An 8,554-nucleotide genomic window follows, 5' to 3' on the forward strand; every position below is an offset into this window, starting at 1 on the left:
TGTCTTCATTTGACAATAATGATTCCTTTATAATGCTCTACTGGTCACTGGTGTTAGTCACCATGAACAGGCTCATATGTTTTTCTTTTTCAAGATGGTCTGCTTTCTTTAAATGGAAAATATTAAGACACTTTTGGTCTCATCACAACTAGAGTTCCCTTGGCATGTTATACTCTTCCACAAATGTTGTTTTCTTCAGCCTGGAATCATTTATCTTGAAAATCCCACTAATCTTTCAATCCCAGGACAAATACACCTTTATATATAAGAAGAAAATAGCTTGAAATAATAGCAACCTGACCGTCCTCTCATGGTTTTCTCATCTGTAAAATGGCAATAATGGTTTTCAAGTCAGAGGCTGGTTGAAGAGTGTATGAGTTACTACTGAAGAAATTCTGGCCTTTCAGACAGAGGAAGAACAAGCCGTACTTCAGGAACAGGGAGTTCAGGAAAAATTTATTACTCATGTATGAGGGCCCAGACCTGGATATCCCCATCCTGTCTGAGCACCTGTTTAAACACAAGGTGTTCCTTTCATACAGGCCAAGAGGGAAAAATGCAGACATCTGTCTCTCCTGCCTTGGAGAGACAGACCAGCTTGACTGGCTGTCAGACCCTTTTGAAATGCAACTTTGTTTAGTTAGCAGTCCTGAGGCCCTGGCCATGAATCTTTAAAGGAAAGAGCTGTAAGCAAACTTGTAAATTATGCCTGCATTGGAGTGTGCATTCTGCTGGAATCTTTATTTATTCATTTGCTCAATAATATATTTTCTCATCATTACTGTTTGTGATAGTCTTAGAATAGCACTTGAAATATAGTGAATGGCGCTTGACTCCATGTAGTAAAATTGGAATGATAAAGAGATTAGCATGGCCCCTCTACAAGGATGACATGCTAATTTGTGAAATATTTCATATATTTCTTAAAAGATTTATTTATGCATATAAGAACTGGGGTACAGGCCAGAGGTGGGGGGGGGGTGTGTGAAAGGATTACCAGAGACAGAGTGGGAAACAGAACAGGCAGATCTACAAACTCAGTTAATGAATATTTGCTGTCATTATTTTTTTTTTTTTAAGATTTATTTATTTATTTATTTATACCAGCACTGGGTACAGTCAGAAGCGTGGAAGGGTGAGAGAATTCACCAGAGCCAGAGTGGGGATGAGAAGAACAGGGAGACTGACGAAATACACTTCTGAGGGGAGCAGTGGGCACGGCAGGAGAGGTCTGTGCGCCATGTGGGACCCTTGCCGGCACCCTTGCCAGCGGCCGGGGATCCAACCGGCGCTGCAGAGTCTGCGGGCAGCTTCGCAGACCAGCGCTCAACTGCTGCGCCACCAGGGGAGGCCCTGTCATTATTTTTATGAAGCATTCTCTCCTAAGGTGGTTAGGTACATGTCCTTTATTTCCATGGTATCTAGAATATGTCTCTACTATAGCAATTACCATATTTATATCTACATTGATAGATAAATACAATTTTATTGCCCTCTCCTAGGCAATGAATATCTTAAGACAAGATTATATTTTTCTTTATAAAACAGAAATCTTGCTACCCTAACTATACAATATACGGCTTGAAAAATGCTTAGTAATGCATTAAATTAGGGAATAATGTGAAAAGCTCTGAATTAGACTGGAAAATAAAAGACAAAAGAAAGTATCAACCAGAAACACAACTAAAAGCAGCAAAAAACTTAGCAATGAAAGAAGCTTTCTAGCGAGAGATAGAGATCAATCGTATAAATGACATTCACTCATTCGAAAGCAAATATGGTAAGGATAATATTGCATAATATAATAGAAGATTATATTCTATTACAAAGAAAATAAGACATAAGTTCTACAGTAATAAGAGTTAAAAAGAACAAAAGGAATGTTATATTGTGCAACCATCCCAGACTGGGTAGGTTCATAGCTGGTTCTCACAGACAAAAAGAAAATCCTAGAGCCTTCAGTGGATTTCACCGGCCTTGAATGGTGAAACAGGAGACTGTAGACACAAGCACAGGCAGAAACTAAAAGACCAAATAACAAAATAGCACTGACCCGGGTGACCCTCTTTATACTGTTGAGTGCTCATAGCCACACAACTGATACAATGTTGTGAATGCAAGCCCCATCCTTTGTTTGCTGGATGTCCAAAAGGTGGAAAACATAACATTTTGGAAAGCAAAAAAGAGCCTGATTAACTCATTTTCCGTACGCTTAAGTAAAACTGATGAGAACTGAAGAGTTTTCTTTTTACTGTAGATAAATTTAAGGATATGGGAAATCATTAATGTAAAGCTTTTAGAATTACATGGGGGAGGTGCACAGACCAGGTTAGGTTAAAAGTGTTTTGAATTCTCTTCATAAATGGGATAATTAAATCATAATGTTTAGGAAGAATTCCGTCAGGAAACCAAGCAGCACTCAGAGGAGGAGGGAAGTTCTTTATTAACTCTGGCAGGCTCAGAGGAGATCCTTTACCAAAGTCTGAGTCCCCAGCAATTGGGCAACTGGATATTTATTGCCTAAAGAGGGAGTACATTATCACTTTAAAGCCAGCTGGGATACAGAAGCAGGAGACTTCTAAGCAGTTAACCGGGGTACATGAGTCAGGAGTGTGGTCTTGAGAGCATTTCAGTTCCCTGGAACTTTCAGTCTACTGTAAGGCTTTGTTTCAACATAACTTTAGACATTTTCCACTTCTATAAGATTTATTTAAGGGATAAATATGAATAGAACAGAATAGATATGAATAGAAATGTGAAGAGAAAAGAGAATGGTGAAAAAGAGTCCCTTAAATATATACAATAGTGAAAATGTAGAAGCAACGCAAAGGGCTTCATGACACATAGCAAACAGGAATATTTGCTAAACTGTGATCCAGTGAAGCAACAGGTTTTATTTCCAAGGGCAATGTTTCTAGGTTTGAGTCTCTGACAATGCTAAATGCCAGAGGTTGAATATGCTGAGATGAGAAAACAGGCATTGGTGTAGTCAAAAGAAATGTTCAAGCCTAGAGGTTTGCTAACATAAAACGATTACTTTTTAAGAAAATTAACCAATATGCCTATCTTCTGAGAGATAATTTCTTTTGCAATAAGTTGTTTTCAAGTTATACTCTGCATAAGGCTTGGCTACAGAAATGCTAAAAAGCTGTTTACTAAATGAAAATTTGTCTTTAATCACAGTTCCTTGCTGATTTAGTCCCTAACTAAAATGTTTTCTTTTACAAACTCATTAAAATGTTACCATAACAGTGTCTGGATTATAGTCATTGATCTGTTCAATAGTATGTATCTTTATTTCCAAGTGCTATTTGAAGAGCTATGGAATCATCAACACAACCTAAACTGGGAAGATTAAGAACTAATGCTTTATTAACAACTAAAAACTAAATATTTTCTGATGTCACAGAAAATCTTCACAGTTATGACTTAGTGAATTCCACTTACTTGCTACATTTAGCTTTGCTAAAACATCAGGTCTTACTAGTCTCCATTGGGTACTGCAGAGAGTGACTGTTTTCTGAAGGAAGGCACCAAAATCATCACTTAATCCCTTTTGAATTGGAGAAAAAGTCCTGGCTATCATCTGGAGTGCACAAGGTCAGGGACTCTGGGAAATCAATCCTCTCCTGGTGATTTAACATGCCTCAAACATTTTTTTTAAAGATTTATTTATTTATTTATTTATTTAAGCACTGGGTACAGTCAGAAGCGTGGGAGGGTGAGAGAATTCACCAGAGCCAGAGCGGGGAGCAGGCAGAAGGACTGAAGTACACTGCTGAGGGGAGCAGTGGGTGGCAGGAGAGGTCTGCGCGCCATGTGGGACCCTCCTCCGGTGGCAGCCGGGGATCGAACCGTCGCTTCGGAGGCTGCGGGCAGCCTCGCAACCCAGCGCTCAACTGCTGCGCCACCAGGGAGGCCCTCAAACATTCTTAATATATCATGTTTGCTTACTTGCCACAGGAAATTCTCTTAAATACCACCTTTAGGATATGTACTTTACGTGACTGAATCTGGGTTTCTGTCAAGTCAGTCTAAAAATTAGCAAGTTACAATGATTGGGATCAGGTTTTTAACTAAATTGTCCCAAACTTTCAATTGCATGGTAATTAAAAAAAATAAAATACAGATTTCACAATGAAAAAGAAAAGCAATAACTGATTTACAAAGCTTTTACTGAACATCTCATAAAAATATTATCATAAAATATGTAAGATGTCCAAAATTGGGCCTCCCTGGTGGCGCAAGGGGTTAAGACACAACCTATGAAGCTGTCTGCAGCCTCTACAACATGAGTTCGATCCCCTGGCCAGCCAGGGAGCAACCCACATAGTGCAGGAGACCTCTCCTAACTTGCCCACTGCTCCCCTCAGCAGTGTACTTCAGTCAATCTGCCTGTTCTGTTCCTCTCTCTGTCTGTGGTGAATCCTCTCACCTCTCACACCTCTGGCATGTACCCCAGCTCTTGTATGCATAAATAAATAAATCTTAAAAAAAAAAAAAAGATGTCCAAAATTTCAACACTCTGCTTCAGATAGTACACTGCCCAGCATAGCTTAGTGTTTCTGAGTCAATGTCATGTTCATAGGCATTCAGAGGGATGAGTTTTCTTTTGATGGGATAAAAAAACTAACTGATAAAGGAAGGCATTATTGACCTGAATAAAATTTTTGTTATATTATTCTGTTATATTCATTTTGATAAAATGTCCAGTTTCCTTAATAGCCTAATGATGAATGTGAAAATACATAGGAGTTACTGCAATAAAGAATAGAGAATGTATTATCCCTAAGATGAATCAGTTTATATTAGAAGACGATGAGGAAGGAGAGAAAACTCAGTTGATTTTACTTACATTAAAAAACTGTATCAGGGACTCCCTAGTGGCATAGGGGTTTAGTCTCTGTGCTATCACGCTGTCACTGGTGCGGCCTGAGTTTTATCCCCACCCAGAGAGCTAACCTACATATGACACAGCAGGTCTCTGTTTCACCCACTGCTCCCCTTAGCAGTGTATTTCAGTAAACCCGCCTGTTCTGCTCACCACTCTGTCTCGGCTGAACCCTCTCATCCTCCATATCTCTGGCCTACACCCCCTTCTATGAATAAATATAGCTTAAAAAAAACCTGTATCAGGGGCCTCCTGGTGGCGAAAGGTGTTATGACGCAACCTATGAAGCTAACCACAGCCACTGCAGCACGAGTTTGATCCCTGGCCAGGGAGCTACCCACATGGTGCAGCAGACCTCTCCTGACTCGCCCACTGCTCCCCTCAGCAGTTCATTTCAGTCGATCTGCTTGTTCTGTTCTTTGCTCTGTCTCTGGTGAATTCTCTCACCCCCCACACCTCTGGTCTATACCCCAGTTCTTGTATGCATAAATAAATAAATCTCAAAAAAAAAAAAAAAAAAAACCCTGTATCAGGAAACAAAATCATGCTATATCCCTTAAAATTCTAAATCTCTTTAACCCAAAGAATCAAAAATTCAGTTACATACCTCAAGTTTATATTCCTAGGTATAATGTTAAGCTATAACTTTTACTTTCACAATCCCTTTCTTCTAGAGAGCAAAAAACAAACAACATATAAAACCCAATAATTAAAAAAAAATATATGCTTAGATGGTACTCTCAAATTAAGTTGACATTCTAACTTCTGTTAGAGTCATGGATGTGTATAGCTGGGAGGGCTTTCAAGTATTTTGTGTCAAATACATAGATGAAGGGAACTCCATAGAACTGTAGTTATCCTGGAGACATAGACTCTGCCACAATCACCAATCTTGAGATCCTTCTATTACACTATATCACCCGTAGCCACACTGTGTTTGCTTGGAAACAAAACTGGAATTATGCTCTGCAAACTCTAAGGGCTTTAGGGAATTACCTAAGGGATCAGGGGCTAGAAGGACTGACCATCTTTAATTCATAGTTATTTTTTAAGTAAAGATCACAGAGAAATTATAAAGTATTGATGTACTGTTACATGGCATAAGGCAACAAGGACATGGAGGCTAACCATAAACAGGTTTATTGTACTATTATTGACTCAGCAGATCTAGATCCCTACATTTCAGCTGGTGCTGGGTGGGTTAACATTGTAACTGCTAGAGGATAGTATGGCATGAGTTGCAGTCCAAGAAATGTAGCAGGTTGCTTATCACAGGGCCCTGGGCGGCTTTGCTCAGGTGCCTTGCTCAGTACAGTGTCAGAGTTCTCCAGAGGATACATGACACGTCGTTTTCCATCAGATTGAATGATGAAGTAGAATGCGAATACAGTGGTCTTCTATTAAGTTTTGTTAAAGAGATTTGGATATAAATGCAATTCCTCTCATAATTTAATTTTTTGAAGATATACACCTTTCTCATAAAAATATGCTACTGAAGTTAACATGAAATGACTTTATTATTAAATTTAAGTGAATAAAATATTCTTTATTTTAATTTCTGATTCAATAAGTATCAATATAATAAAAATTATTGCTACAAAGAGCTTTTATAAGTATAAAGTGATCTGTTAGGCAAACATTCCAGGCTGAGCATGTTCACTATTGATTCATGCAAAAGAAAGAAAAACTCTTGGAGATTTACATGTGTCTGAGATGCCTTTAATGCTGAAATGGGACTGTATACACAGGAAGACAGGCAGGCAGGCAGAGAGAGACTGAAAAGACCAAAGACTGAAAGAGTGCAAGGCTGACTAGCTACTGAGCCTCCTAGCCCCCTTTATCCTGTTATGTGCCCATGGGATGTAGCTGATACACTCTTACACATGCAAGGCCCATTGCTGTTTGCTGAGTGTCCCAAAGGTAGAAAAAATAACATTTCAAGGTTTCAGGTTGTCTGTTGTTTGGAAGATGAAAAATGGCCCCATTAACTCATTTCCCCTACACTATCATTATTAAAAAGTAAGACTATATTCCACTAAAGCATTTGGACAAAACATAATAAACACTCCACATTAAGTACTTACTCTGAAAAAAATGCAGTTATACAAATGTCAAGCAGTAGAACCTTTCATTTCATTTTATATAAAATGATTAATATTGTACGGAAATATTAAATGTATATATAAAAGAGGGGAAATATTTTAGCTCCTTGATTTGTACTATTTCTATCATAGAAAAGCAGCACATAGTAGTTTTCAGTTAAGAACCCTTTTACAGCTCAAAGCCAGATCAAAGTCCTGTGTAATTATATCCCATACAGTGCCAGTTTTGTTAAGATAAACCAACTATATATCTGTTCCACGTGATGTCACATGAGAATCTTCTCCCTGAGCCCCACAACCTGTGAAAGAGAATCACTCTCCATGTCCACCACAGCATTTGGAAAGCACCAAACAACTTTCCATATTAAATGCATCTTATTTCTATCTTTGCCATGTGCATGCTATTATTTTCAGAAACCATTTTCTTTGAACATTTTCTGCTTTTAATCCTAGATGAGAGTGAGCTAGTTGTGAATGCACTAAAAAATCTTATTTAAAAATAAAGTTACAAAATGAGATACCATCTTACACCAGTGAGAATGGCACATATTAAAAAAACCAGCAACAACAAATGTTGGTGAGGGTGTGGAGAAAAAGGAACTCTCCTGCACTGTTGGTGGGAGTGCAAACTGGTCCAACCACTATGGAGAGCTGTGTGGAGATTTCTGGACCTACTAAACATAGAGCTTCCATATGATCCAGCAATTCCACTCCTAAGTATTTACCCAGAGGACACAGAAACATTAATTCCAAAGAGCACCTGCACCCCTATGTTTATAGCAACACTATTTACAATAGCTAAGCTTTGAAAACAACCCAAATGCCCAAAAATAGATGACTGGATCAAGAAGATGTGGTACATATACACCATGGAATATTACTCAGCATTCAAAAAAGATAAACACATGCAATTTGCAGCAACATGGATGGCGCTGGAAGGGATCATGCTCAGAGAAATAAGCCAGAAAGAAAAAGAAAAATAGCGGATGGTCTCACTCATAGCACAAATCTAGAAAACTTAAATAAGGGACCAGGAAAAAGAATAACTATAAGAAAGAAAATATCAAAATCAACAAATAACTATGAAAAAGAGACACTCTATGGGGGTGGGGGGCTGGGAAAGGAAGGCTTGGGGTAAAAATAAGGGGAGTTGTAATTGTATGGGGAATATAAAAATAAAATTTAAATTAAAAAAAGAAAAAAGTTACAAATTTAGAGAAAATAAGTATTGTTGTTCATTCAGCACAGGGAGTAGGACTACAAACTACAAAATTAATTATTTTGAATTATACAAAGCTTTCATCTTAAGAATGGATATACTCGGAAACATATAAGACATCTATTTGAGATTTAAATATATTTCCCCATGGAAATAAAAGTTTGTCTTATTGATACAGGGCAGCAAGAGGCATTAAAAGTGGCCAAGGAAACTGCCCAAATGGTTTATCAGTTTCTGTCTGAGTTCTTTACCTTGTGCACAATTGCAAGACTATTAAGACTGTTCAGGTTCAGAGAACAACAGTAATGGGATTTATTTAATAAACCAGGGAAAAACAAAGTT

At 38.1% G+C, this 8,554-nt stretch overlaps 1 pseudogene; it reads left to right on the plus strand.

Moving 5' to 3' along the window:
* The first annotated feature begins 824 nt into the window (after positions 1-824).
* On the plus strand, positions 825-922 carry LOC119245460 (U6 spliceosomal RNA; annotated as a pseudogene).
* Positions 923-8,554: the final 7,632 nt, after the last annotated feature.

This window comes from Talpa occidentalis, unplaced genomic scaffold, assembly GCF_014898055.3.
Source record: "Talpa occidentalis isolate TD23 unplaced genomic scaffold, MPIMG_talOcc4v2.1 talOcc4.14, whole genome shotgun sequence".
Classification (NCBI taxonomy): Eukaryota; Metazoa; Chordata; class Mammalia; order Eulipotyphla; family Talpidae; genus Talpa; species Talpa occidentalis.